Here is a 13297-nt window from a genome sequence, read left to right on the forward strand (position 1 = left end):
ATGATAGCCATTCTGGCTGGTGTGAGGTGATATCTCATTGTAGCTTTGATTTGGATTTCTGGAATAATTAGCAATGTTGAACATCTTTTCATGTGCCTGTTGGCCATGTGTACATCTTCTTTGGAGAGATGTTTATTTGGGTCTTCTGCTCATTTCTTGAGTGGGTTGTCTGTTTTGATGCGGCTAAGTGTCATGAGCTGTTTGCAAATTTTAGAGACTAATCCACCGTCAGTCACATCATTTGCAAATGTTTTTTCCCAATCTGTGAGCTGTCTTTTCATTTTGTTTATTGTTTTCTTTGATGTGCAAAAGCTTTTAAGTAGGTCCCATTTGTTTATTTTTGTTTTTATTTCCATTATTCTGGGAGATTGACCAAAAAAAGATACTGGTGTGACTTATGCCAGAGGGTGTTCTGCCTATGTTTTCATCTAGGAGTTTTATACTATCCGGTCTCACATTTAGGTCTTTAATCCACATTTTAAAAGAATGCTTGGCTGCACTGCATAGCATGCAGGATATTAGCTCCCCGACCAGGAATCAAACCCATGCCCCTTGCTGTGGAATCACAGAGTATTAACCACTAGATCACCAGAGAAGTTCTGAAACAATGGTGGCATTAAAAGTCACACTATGTTGCGTGTGATCAAAGCCTTTCTGTCTATAGAAGCTTGTTTGGAAGCAGCTGGCCTATTGCTGGATGACTTTTGTGGTTCAGTCGCTCAGTCGTGTCCAACTCTTTGTGACCCCATGAACTGCAGCACATCAGGCTTCCCTGTCCTTCACCATCTCCCAGAGCTTGCTCAAACTCATATCCATTGAGTTGGTGATGCCACCCAACCATCTTGTCCTCTGTTGTCCCCTTCTCCTCCTGCCTTCAATCTTACCCAGCATCTGGGTCTTTTCTAATGAGTCAGCTCTTCCTATTAAAATGGCCTGATTTTATACAACACATTCAAATAATAAACATGAAAAATATCCTATTGGATAATATTCAGCCTAACCCATAATCAAATGAATAGAAAACCAATGAGATACCATGCTCTCCATCAGATTTAAAGAACTGCTCTCTTTTTAAAAAAGATTTTTTTTTTTAATGTGAACCATTTTTACAGTCTCTATTGAACTTGGTAAGATGTTTTATATTTTGTTTTTTTTTTTTTAACTGAAAGGCGTGTGGGACCTTCGCTCCCCAATTAGCGGTCGAACCTGCACCCCCTACATTGGAAGGGGCAGTCTTAACCACTGGACCGCCAGGGAGGTCCCCCTCTTTCCTGTTCTAACACTTGCTGCAGGTAAGAGTGCACTAAGAATCTGACCCGCTGCTGGTGGGTGGCAAACTGGCCCCTGTCTCTCTGGAGGGCACTTGGGTGATTAGCAGAGCGAGTCTGAAAAGTGCCTCTGCCTCCAACCCAGTGACTCCCTTCTGGGGTATGTCCTCAGTCATTCATTCTCAGTTCAAAGAATGTATTTGTGCCCAAGTTGTTTCATCACAGTGTTATTTTGAATAGTGAAAGGTTTTTCTCTTCAGAGTACCCAGTATTCATGGAATAGTTAAATGGCAATACAACCAGTTACTGGAAATATTATGTGGTGGTGGTTGTTCAGTCACTAATTTATGTCTGAGTCTTTGCAACCCCATGGACTGCAATACTCCAGGTTTCCCTGTCCTTCACCATTTCCCAGAGCTTGCTCAAACTCATGTCCATTGAGTTGGTGATGCCATCCAGTCATCTCATCTTCTGTCGTCCCCTTCTCCTCCTGTCTTCCATCTTTCCCAGCATCAGAGCCTTTTCCAGTGAGTCAGCTCTTCACATCAGGTGGCCAAAGCATTGGAGCTTCAGCTTCAGCATCAGTTCTTCCAAAGAATATTCAGAGTTGATTTCCTTTAGGATTGACTAGTTTAATCTTGCAGTCTGAGGGACTTTCAAGAGTCCTCTCCAGCACCACAATTCAAAAGCATTGAATTAGTGTTCAGCCTTCTCTATGGTCCAAATCTCACATCCATACATGACTATTGGAAAAACCAGAGATTTGAGTATATGGACCTTTGTCAGTAAAGTAATGTCTCTGCTTTTTAATATGCTGGCTAGGTTTGTCATAGCTGTTCTTCCAAGGAGCAAGCACCTTTTAATTTCATGGCTGCAGTCACTGTCTGCAGTGATTTTGGAGCCCAAGAAAATAAAGTTTGTCACTCTTTTCATTTTTTCCCTACGTATTGCCATAAAGTGATGGGACCAGATGCCATGATCTTAGCTTTTTGAATGCTGAGGTTTAAGCCAGCTTTTTCACCCACATCAAGAGGCTCTTTAGTTCTTCTTTGCTTCCTGCCATTAGGGTTAGCAATTGAAAAATTGTCTGGGAGGTCTTAATGTTGAGATCTTGGTTTCTATCACTCTCCTCGATAAGGAATGCTTTTTGCAGAAATGACTGATTCCAGGTCAAGGGCAGGGAATGTTCCAGGTTAGACTGGAACATCTTGGCATGCTGGAAAGCAAAGATGTGCTCCAAGATGAAGGGGACAGGTGGAAAGGACGTGGGAATTGGCTTTAAGGGGCTCCCACTGGCCAAACCCGGGCCAGTTTAAATATCAACAAGAATGACAACATTGTATTTTAACACTTTTTAGAAAAAGGAATTCATAAATATACAGTAATAGTATTTAAAAAAGAGTGTGGGAAAGAAAAAAGGTCAGCACACAATAATATGAAAAATGGTGATATATTAATAAAAATCACCATTTTATAACCACCAATATAATAATTCAGGCAAGGATTGACAGTGCATTCTTTTTTGCTTTGTTTTGTTTTTTCTTTTTGCCAGTGCATCCTATAACTACTGAAAGTTTGTTGGGAATAAGGTATTTGCATGGTCTAACGTATCACTCCACCAAATACCTATTAACAACAAAAAAAGGAAAAATATGCTTTTATGATGGAGAGACCTGTCAGGAAACATTTTAACTAAGTGATCAAACTTAGCATCACTGACATTTGGTGCCTTCTGAACAGATATATTGACCTGACATCATCTGCTTAAGAATTCCTCCCTGAAAAGTTACACCTGAATCCAACTGGGAAGAAACATACATCCATGTTGTGGGTCCTGCGACAAGAAAACCATGCCACACTCTTCAAGATATCAATGCAAGAAGGACCAAAGGAAAGGACAGGCAGAGGGGAGCTGTTCTAGATTAAAGGGACTGGAGGGGGGCTGGGGTAATTCTGTGCAATGTTGGATTGGATCTTGGATCCTGAATCAGGAAAAAAATTTAAACAGCTTGCAAAGCACATGTTTCAGACTATTATAAGCATGTGTATATGGACTGGATAGTAAACAGTATCCTTGCGCAGTGCTGAATTTATCGGCTGTGTCAATGGTGGTGCTGTAGTCACTGTCATGTCTGGTTCTCTGGGACCCCGTGGGCCGCAGTGCGCCAGGCTCCTCTGTCCTTCACTGTCTCCCAGAGTTTGCTCAAATACATGTCCATTGTGTTGGTGATGCCATCAAATCATCTCATCCTCTGCTGCCCAGTTCTCCTTTTGCCTTCAATCTTTCCCAGCATCGTGGTCTTTTCCAGGGAGTCGGCTCTGGGCACCAAGTGGGTGAACCTTTAGATTTTCCTTTTACCAGTTTGAACTGGTACCTGTTGCTTGCAGCCAAGGAGTCCTAGCCCTACACTCTGGAAATGCATAGATGAGGTGTATTTCTTTCCTATCACTGTGTAACAAATTACCACAATTCTAGCACCTTCAGGCAACACACATTTATTATCCCCAAATGTCTGTGGGTCAAGACTCTGGGTACAGTTAGCTGGGTTCTGTTCTGGGACTTACAAGGCTATAATCAGGATGTTGGCCAGGCTAATTGGGAGGCTTGACTGGGGAAGAATCTGCTTCCAAGTCTGTGCAAGCTGTGAGCAGGATTCATTTCCTTGCCGTTGTATTACCAAGGACCTTGGTTTTTGCTGGCTGTCAGCTGGGAGGTTGCCATCAGGTCCTAAAGTTTACATGTGTTACGTGCTGTCCGTTAACACATGGGCTTGCTCAATACAGACACTCACCTTATCAAGCCAACAAGGAGAATCCAGGCAGCTAAGATGGAATCTTATATAAGGTAATGTAATCATGAGGCTGACACATCCGATCATCTTTGCCTTATCATGTAACCAAATCAAGGAATGGACATCCTATTACATTTGCCATATTCTATTTGTTAGAAGCAGGCCAGGGATCCCATCTGTGCTCGTGAGGAGGGAATTACACAGAGGCATGGGCACCAGGAGGCAGGAAATCATTGGTGATCAACTTACAGTCTGTCTGCCACAAAAGCAATGAGAAGAATCCATTCTAAAACTGCCACACTGGGACTTCCCTGGCGGTCCAGTGGTTGAGACTCTGTGCTTCCCTCACAGGGGGCTTGGGTTCAATCCCTCATGGAGAAACTTAAGATTCTGCATGCCACATGGTGTGGCCAAAATAAAATAAAATAAATAAAAGTGCCACACCTATACTTACCCAGCAATAAATTCTCATTAACTGAGTATTTACAGTTGAGCAGCAGTGATCATTCCTTCCTAATTTAAGAGGAGTTATACTTGGGAAGTGGCTGGATGATGAAGTGCTAAAAATGCACTAGAGCTTTTTGTTTTGCATATGGTATTGCTTTGGGCTTCCCTGGTGCCTCAGATGGTAAAGAATCTGCCTGCAGTGCAGGAGACCTGGGTTTGTACCCTGGATCTGGAAGGTCCCCTGGAGAAGGGAATGGCCACCCACACCAGTATTCTTGCCTGGGAAATCTCGTGGACAGAGTTGTTTGGTGGGCTACAGTCCATGGGGTTGCAAAGAGTTGGACATGACTGTGCAACACACACCACACACACACACACACACACACACACACTTATTATAAGTTTTATAATGAGCATGTAGTACGTATTTTAGAAATATGATTAAAATAGAAAATTGTATATAGGGTGTAAATTCCACTATAAGCTGTTTTTTCTCCACTTCTGGACCAATGTACGTACACATACACAATGAAAAAAAAAGACTGGAAGGAAACAGGCCCAAATGTGAAGACTTACTTGTTTAGGGTGGTGGTTCTATGGATAAATGATACTCTCTTCTTTACACTTTTCTGTACTTTTCACAACAGGAATATTACTCTAATAATCAGATTTAAAAAAAACAAGTGATTGGAAATGTTTTTTAGGTCTAATATTCTGGCTAAAAATAAAGCAAACCCTCTTGTTTACCTTCTACAGAAGGGTAATTTCCTGCTGGGGCAGCTGATGGAGTGTCTGCTTCTAGATCTCAACGGAAGAAATCAGATGGCAGCAGGGAACACACACCTGCTTCCTCTCACTCTGATAAAGAACAATTAACTCTCATCAGAATATCTGGCTTTGGCCCAGGACTAAGCGTTATTTGAAAAAATATGGCAGTTTTTCTCCAGCGACTAAAAGCTACTGGAAGGTTCTAGCCACGATGAGAAATAGGAGCCTGGGTGCCAGACAGATCTGGTGAGTTGACATGTTCAGTAATCAAATAGCCCAAGTCCATGTTTATTTGAAAACAAACACAAGACAAGTTTGATCTCATTTATGTAGCTAATTGGAGGACCTTGATGGGTCTCCTAATCTGTTTGCTTGTCTGTGAATTTAAAATTAATTATGAAGAGCTTCCAATGGACCAAAGACCACACCTGAAGTCAAAACATATAAACACAACACAGACCCCCAAAGTTAGGTTTACCAAGCTTGCTGTAGCCGAGGAGATGGTGTCCTCAGGAGTGTCCCAGCAGGGGAGGTGAGAGGGGCTTCTTGTAGGGTTTGTGTTCGATGATTCAGACGTGTGTTAAAGATCAGGGGCCTCCTCTGGGGTGTGTGTGTGTGTGTGTGTGTGCATGCTTATTTGTACCCTACTGTTTGCAATCCCATGGGCTGTGGCCTGCCAGGCTCCTCTGTCCATGAAGTTTTCCAGGCCAGAACACTGGAGTGGGTCACCCTTTGTTGAATGCTGTCAAGAAGCAGGGGCAACTGGGTGACTGAGTACTTAAGTGAGTGTCGTCTAAAGGGAGATTTAATGGGGCTTGAGTTGTTCTTGGTGAAACAGCAGCAATTGCTTAGAAAGGAGGAGGAATGCATGTCAGAGAGCGTGTTGGGGTGTTTAGGAATTTGGGGGCTGACAAGAGTGACTTTGCCAATGTCTTGTTCGGAGCATTGCTCATGTTTGGCTGGGAACATGGCTGAGTGGATGTCAGTAGGGCTGTTTTCCATTTTCTCAGTCCCATCCATCTTTAAAATAAACAGCATCTGATTAAAAAAACCAATCAAACAAACATTTGTATACACTTTCAACTTAGAAAATGCTCTTTTACCTGGGGGAAATTCTGTGTGTTTCTCTTCAGCATCTCCATTCTTAAAGATGAGGACACTGAGGATCATTAACGTTTAGTGCCTTGCCCAGTACAGCTGATTTAAGCAAACCAGAACGTAGGAGCATCCAACCTTAGGTTTATACTTCTTTGCCACCCATCACTGTTCCTCATTAGTCCTGGTTGTTTGTTCATTCCAGAATGATGGGGTGATGGAAAGTGAAGAGACAGTTCAAGTCAACATCAGTATTATGCTTCGGAAACTACCAGGGAAGGACTCTGTCTTATAGTCTATTGCTGCTATAACAAATTACGAGAAACTTAGTGTCTCAAAGCAACATAAGTTTACTCTCTTATAGTCTTGGAGGTCAGAAGTTTGAAGTGGGTCTCATTGGGTCAAAATCAAGGTCTTGGCTTTCTTCCTTAGTGGAGACTCTAGGGAAGAATCTGTTTCCTCGCCTTTTCTAGCTTCTAGAGACTGCCTGCGTTCCTTGACTCATGGCCCCTCCCTCTATCTTCAAAGCCAGCAACTGAGTCCTTCTGACTTCCACTTCTGACATGACATCTCTGACTCTGCTGCTTTCTTCTTCCATCTTTTAAGGACCCTTATGTTTACACCCAGGCACAGCTGGTTAATTTAAGATAATCTCTTGTTATAATCCTTAATCACATCTGCAATGTTCCTTTTGCCATAACATATTTATATATTTCAGGAATGAAGACATGGACATACTTTCCAGGGGGCCATTATTCTGCCTACTAGAGACACCCAGCCTGGTATTTTTTTGGTAGGGAGGGGGAGGGAGGAACTCTGACTTAATAGAGAAAGAGGCATGTAAACTGACAGCTGGAGAGGCCAGGAACCAAGAAGGGAAGTGTCCTAAGCATAGAGGAGACATGGAGGTGAAGCGAGAGCAGGATACGTTGGTAGGTCCATTAGCCATCTATTGCTGAATTATGATGAGGTTAACAACCAACCTCCAAAATCTCAGGGGCTCACAAAAGCCAAGTTGTACTTTTTGTTCAAGCTCTATGTCCATTGTGGACATGTGCCATGTTTTGGCTCTGCTCCATGTCCTCTTCATTTTAGGATCTAGACCAAAGAAGTAGCCCCTGGCTAGAATATGTTGGGCTTATGGTGGAGGAACAAGTTGAGGGGCAAAACTACAAGATGATACTTAAACCTTGGGAATGGCTCATGTCCCTTCCACTCACATTTCACCAACCAAAGCAAGTCAGGTTATGTGGCCAGGGCTGACATTAGCCGGACAGGAAATTAACTCTTCCCATAGGAAGAGGTGGTGAATAATTGGAACAGCAATAGACTAGAACAGTACAAGACTGGAGGGTCATAGAAGATGTGGGGGGTGGCTTGCAGTTCATGAGGTAGTGAAGGCAGATCATGCATGACTTCAAAATACAGTTTCCTTAGTTAGAATGTAGGCTTCATGAGGGCAGGACCTAGGTTACTTTATCTTTCTAGTCCAGAATTTCTCAACCTTTTTTTTTCATTATTACTCTGCACCCCAATAAAATCTTAATGTCACAGATATACTGTTACATACTGCATGCATGTTGTTCAGTCGCTAAGTTGTGTCTGACTCTTTGCGACCCCGTGGACTGCAGCACGCCAAGCTTCCCTGTCCTTCACCATCTCCTGGAGTTTGTTTGAACTCATGTGCATTGACTCAGTGATGCCATCCAACCATCTCATCCTTTGTTGCCCCCTGGAGAAGGGAGTGGCAAACCACTCCAGTATTCTTGCCTTGAGAACCCGATGGACAGCAGAAAAGGCAAAAACATATGACACTGGAAGATGAGCCCCCCCGGGTCAGCAGGTGTCCAATATTCCCAATGCTACTGGGGAAGAGCAGAGAAATAGCTCTAGAAAGAATGAAGAGGCTGGGTCAAAGCGGAAATGACACTCTGTTGTGGATGTATCTTGGGGTGAAAGTAAAGTCCGATGCCATAAAGAACAATATTGCATGGGAACCTTGGAATATTGGGTCCATGAATCAAGATAAATTGGATGTGGTCAAGCAGGCAATGGCAAGAGTGAACATCAACATTTTAGGGATCAGTGAATTAAGATTTTAAAAAAACCTGCATGTATATCTGAGCTTTGTATGTAAAAACCATATAAGAATCAATTTTCACCCCCTTGGAGATGATATCAACCCAGGTTGAGTATGCATATTCTAGCCCCAATTACATTTAATGTTTGAATTAACTAATTATTATTATTATTATTATTATGGCTGTGCAGTGTCTTCTTTGCTGCACGAGCTTTAGCTGTGGCAAGCGGGGCCTACTCTCTAGTAGCGGTGGACGGTGCTTGGGCTTCAGTAGTTGTGGTGCATGGGCTTAGTTGCTTGAAGCAAGTGAGATCTTTCTGAACCAGGGATCGAACCTGTGTCCCTGGGATTGACAGGTGGATTCTCACCCACTGTTCCACCAGGGAAGTCCAGGTTTTAATTAAATCTTGATTTCAGTTGACTTAAGCTACATTTGTGAATTAAAGCAAATTGCTACTAGTTGATAGGTCTATATGCATCAATCTTATTACTTTGTGTGAATTCAGTTTAACTAGTGCCACCAAGCAGGAAGTTCATCGGCTAAAGAGGAGAGATCCAACGGAGTAGAGAGGAAATTTGACATTAGGAAAGCACCTAAAGGTATCTGCGTGTTGCTTGGCAGAACTTTCACAAATTGAATCTAAATATCTTCTTGCTGTCAGAAGTCTTCTCCACTGTAAACAGCCTTGCCTGTTTTTTCGGGGAAGAGGCATTAAGCATGACTGAATTTTCCCTGATGATTAAAGGTCTTGACTATGAACATCTAGGATTAGCAATATCCGCTGGTCACCTTTTGCTTTTGTATTTTAAACTCACATGGCTTTTCTTTCTTTGTGAAAACCCTGACAAGCTGCCCAGTCTAAACCCTCGCTTCCAGCCACATACCTGGCTGGTTAGTTTCTGTTCTTTGCTTCAGTTTTGGAAACTAGAGATGCGGCATGAGCAGGGCAGATGCTAGTGAAGGCCCATGGAGCTCTAAAGGAGTCGTATGTTAGTTTAGTGTTTCGCCTGAATGTCAGTGAAGTTCAGTGAGCAACTGAAGGCCGGCTCTGTGTCAGGCACTGCTCTGGGCATTAAGGATATAATAGTGAATAAAAAAGATAATGTCTTTGGGACTTCCCTGGTGGTCCAGTGGTTAGGACCCTATGCTTTCACCACCAATCGCACAGGTTCAGTCTGTGGTTGGAGAGCTAAGATCCCACAAGGTGTGTGGTGTGGTCAAAATAATAATGTCTTTGTCCTCACAGGATCAGAAATGTCATTTTATGAGCTCTGATAGCATGAGCATGGGATGCCAGACAGTAAGCTGTGCTAAGGCTGGTTGATCAAAGGATGGGAGACATTTGCCTTCAGACATGAAGGGCTCTGCTCTTGGACTTCACTTTTCTCTTTGTCCTTGAACTAAGATGAAGCATCAATTATGAATGTGGAGACCAAGGAATTATGTTGGAAAGTACCAATTCTTTGACTTGGTATTCTCTGTAACTGCTCAGGAAAATCACCCCTTCCTGTTCAGCCTGTCCTCACCTCAGCAAATTTAGCATTTTCATGTGGAGTAACTGTGATCTGCAGATTTCTTTTTTTAACATATTTATTTACTTATTTGGCTGCACCGGGTCTTAGTTGCGGCACGTGGGGGCAATAGCTGTGGCATGTGAACTCAGTTGCAGCGTGTAGGATCTAGCTCCCTGACCAGGGATGGAACCCAGCCCCCTGCATTGGGAGCATGGAGTCCTAGCCTCTGGACCACCAGGGAAGTCCCTGTAAGTCTGTAGATTTCTAAAACGTAAGATTTGTAAAGCCTTTCCCTGTTTAAATAATGTGGTACTTCAGAGGCAGAGGGGCTGCTGAGGAGAAACTTAAATGGGATTTCAAAGTCCTTACATTGGTCTACAGGTCTCTATCCCACACTGACCCCCCCCCACCCCCATCACCACCCCACATCCCCTCATTGTGTTCCAGCCACTTTGGCCTCCTGACCCTTCTGTTCCTTGCTTGTACCAAGCATGTTCCTCTTGGAGGGGCTTTGCACTTAAACCGCTCCACTTTGCATGGCTGTCACCTTCTTCAAGCTCTGCACCAGTCACTCCTGCAGGGAGGATTTTGCCCCATCTTCCCCATCTCCCTCTACACCTTTGTCTCATTTTAGTTTTAACCACAGCATTTAACTCTGAGGGACAAGTCATGCATACGTTTGTGGTCTTACCACCCCCCGCCAAAGGTAAGCTCCATGAGGGCAGGGACTTCTGTTCATCACTCTATTCCCAGTTCCTAGAAGGGGCCAGCACAAGGGACACGTAATTTGACCTATCTTGTTATGGCTTAAAATTATTTTACCACCACTTTTTACTTTTGAGACATCTTTTACAAATGAGGTTTCTGTATGTAACACCCTTGACAAACAAGTGTTTGTACAAAAAAGAACATTTCATTTACTTTGAGGTGTTTGTGTTGGAGTCTGTGTCTGAAGACAGACCCCCAGGTTAGAACTGTGGAAGTTCAGAACCATTCAATCCATAATCTCACTCAGGAAAGATTTCCTAGGAATACGAGCCTTATTGTGTTCAGAATAACCACTAAGACACTACTCTGTCATTTCTTTCTTCTGACCAATCACAAACTGAAGTGCTTCAGGCCATCAGTTCCTTTGGCTTTACCTGTTTTGTCCTTCTACTTCCACCCAGACCCAGATGCCCATATGGGGCCTTTTCCAATACAGCTGTCTTCCTGCAGCAGAGAGTTAGAGCCCAGCGAGGCATACTTACGTAGGTTGGATTTTCCCCTCCAGGGTGAGTTGTATGTTGTTGTTCAGTTGCTAAGTCGTTCCTACTTTGTGACTCTTTGTGACCCCATGGACTGTAGCATACCAGACATCCCTGTCCTTCATTGTCCCCCAGAGTTTGCTCAAACTCATTCCATTAAGTCAGTGATGCCATCCAACCATCTCATCCTCTGCTGCCCCCTTCTCCTTTGGCCTTCAGTCCTTTCCCAGAATCAGGGTCTTCTCCAACGAGCCGGCTCTTGGCATCAGGTGGCCAAAGTACTAGAGCTTCTGCTTTAGCATCAGTCTTTCCAATGAATATTCAGGGTTGATTTTCCTTTAGGATGGACTAATTTGGTCTCTTGCAGTCCAAGGGACTCTCAAGAGTCTTCTCCAGCACCACAATTTGAAAGCATCAATTCTTCAATGCTCAGCTTTTTCTATGGTCTAACTTTCACATTTGTACTGGAAAAATCATAGCTTTGACTATACGTAAGTCTTTCTAAATGAAGGCTAGACTGTCTAGCCCCAGACTTTATTCCCTTATTGGGACTATAAAACTAACCAGGGTAGACCTAGTTCCACACTTTAACGAAACCCATACTTTTCCTTTGAAGTTTTTGTTCTGCAGCAAGAGAAATGGTAGGTTTTAGCAAGAACAAAGTCTAGAGAAAGGGAAATTTCCTTACAATAAGAAAATAATCTTATTTTCCAACTGACAGCCATAAATACAAAGCAGTACATTGAGAAGGCAAAAAAATTCAGCTTTCACACAATCCTTTTAAGTAGGTCAAGAAGGTTTTGTGTTATCTGAGGATAAGTGAATGGGAGACTTTAAAAAATCCCCTAGTGTGTTAGTGGTCAAGAATACTGAAACTGAAACTCAAAGATTTAAGTAACTGCAGAGAAATAATCTCGGAAACACTTTGTCAAACTATTTCCAAAGCCAAGAATGTGTAAAAACTCAACAAAAGATTTAGAGCTGCCCCAACAAAAGCCAGGAGGACATGCGGAGACGGGAAGTCTGGCCATGCACGATGATGAAGCATGTGCCGTTTTCCATTTCAACTATGCAACCTGGTTTTAATCTTTTTCCAGAAATGTTTCCAAATTAGAAGAGAAAAAAAAAAAAAACTTTTAAAAGATATTAAGTCTAAACTGTACTCTGACATCAAACTTGACTTTCCAGCTCAGACTAATAGGCTATGACACCTGACCAAAAACCAGGACATAGATTTAATAACACGTCTCTACCCCACCCTCCAAAATCTCATAGCCACTTTCAGATGGCATGGAACTCTCTTTTTTATTCATGGTTGGGAAAAAAAGCCTGAACACACCTAACATGACCTTTAAAACTCCATTTCTGATGAAAAAATAAGAAACATACACAGTTAGTATACCAAAACCTTTGAAGAATTTATAGGACAATTAAAGTCATAGTATCAATATCATTAAGAACAGAATTGGTCAGGTTTTTGGTTAGGCACTGGCAGGCTACTGCAAAGGCAATAACATCCCTGATAGGAAGCACTATACCCGTGCCCAGCCCAGGATCTCCATATGCTACTTACATACAAAGAGAGACCACCAGTACCTAGCGTGGACAAAATGAGGATTCAGACATGTACATAGAAAGGAAAGCCAAAACAGACATTATACTGGACTTCAGGCAAAGAGAATGTCCCTTTTTAAAGAATAATTAGTTATCTGGAGTATTTTTAAAATGCAGTGCTGTTAAAACAAATCTGATGGATGTCCCAAGCTAAACCAAGGTAAAGAATGGAGAAAAGGAAAAGGGGTGGAGGAAGACAATGGATGAGTGAGTAAGAATCAAAGGAAGATAGCCTGAGAATGAACTTCTGGTTGCTGGGGGGGGGGGGGGGGGGCGGCGGCGCAGGACTAGGGGGAAGGGGTAGTTAGGGATTAGGGAGTTTGAGTTTGAGATGACATGTACATACCGCTGTATTTAAAATGGATAACCAACAAGATCCTACTGCATAGCACAGGACTGCTTTATGCTGTGTGGCAGCCTGGATGGGAGGGGGTTTGGGGAAGAATGGACACATGTATATATATGGATGGG

This window comes from Odocoileus virginianus, chromosome 16 (genome assembly GCF_023699985.2).
Source record: "Odocoileus virginianus isolate 20LAN1187 ecotype Illinois chromosome 16, Ovbor_1.2, whole genome shotgun sequence".
Classification (NCBI taxonomy): domain Eukaryota; kingdom Metazoa; phylum Chordata; class Mammalia; order Artiodactyla; family Cervidae; genus Odocoileus; species Odocoileus virginianus.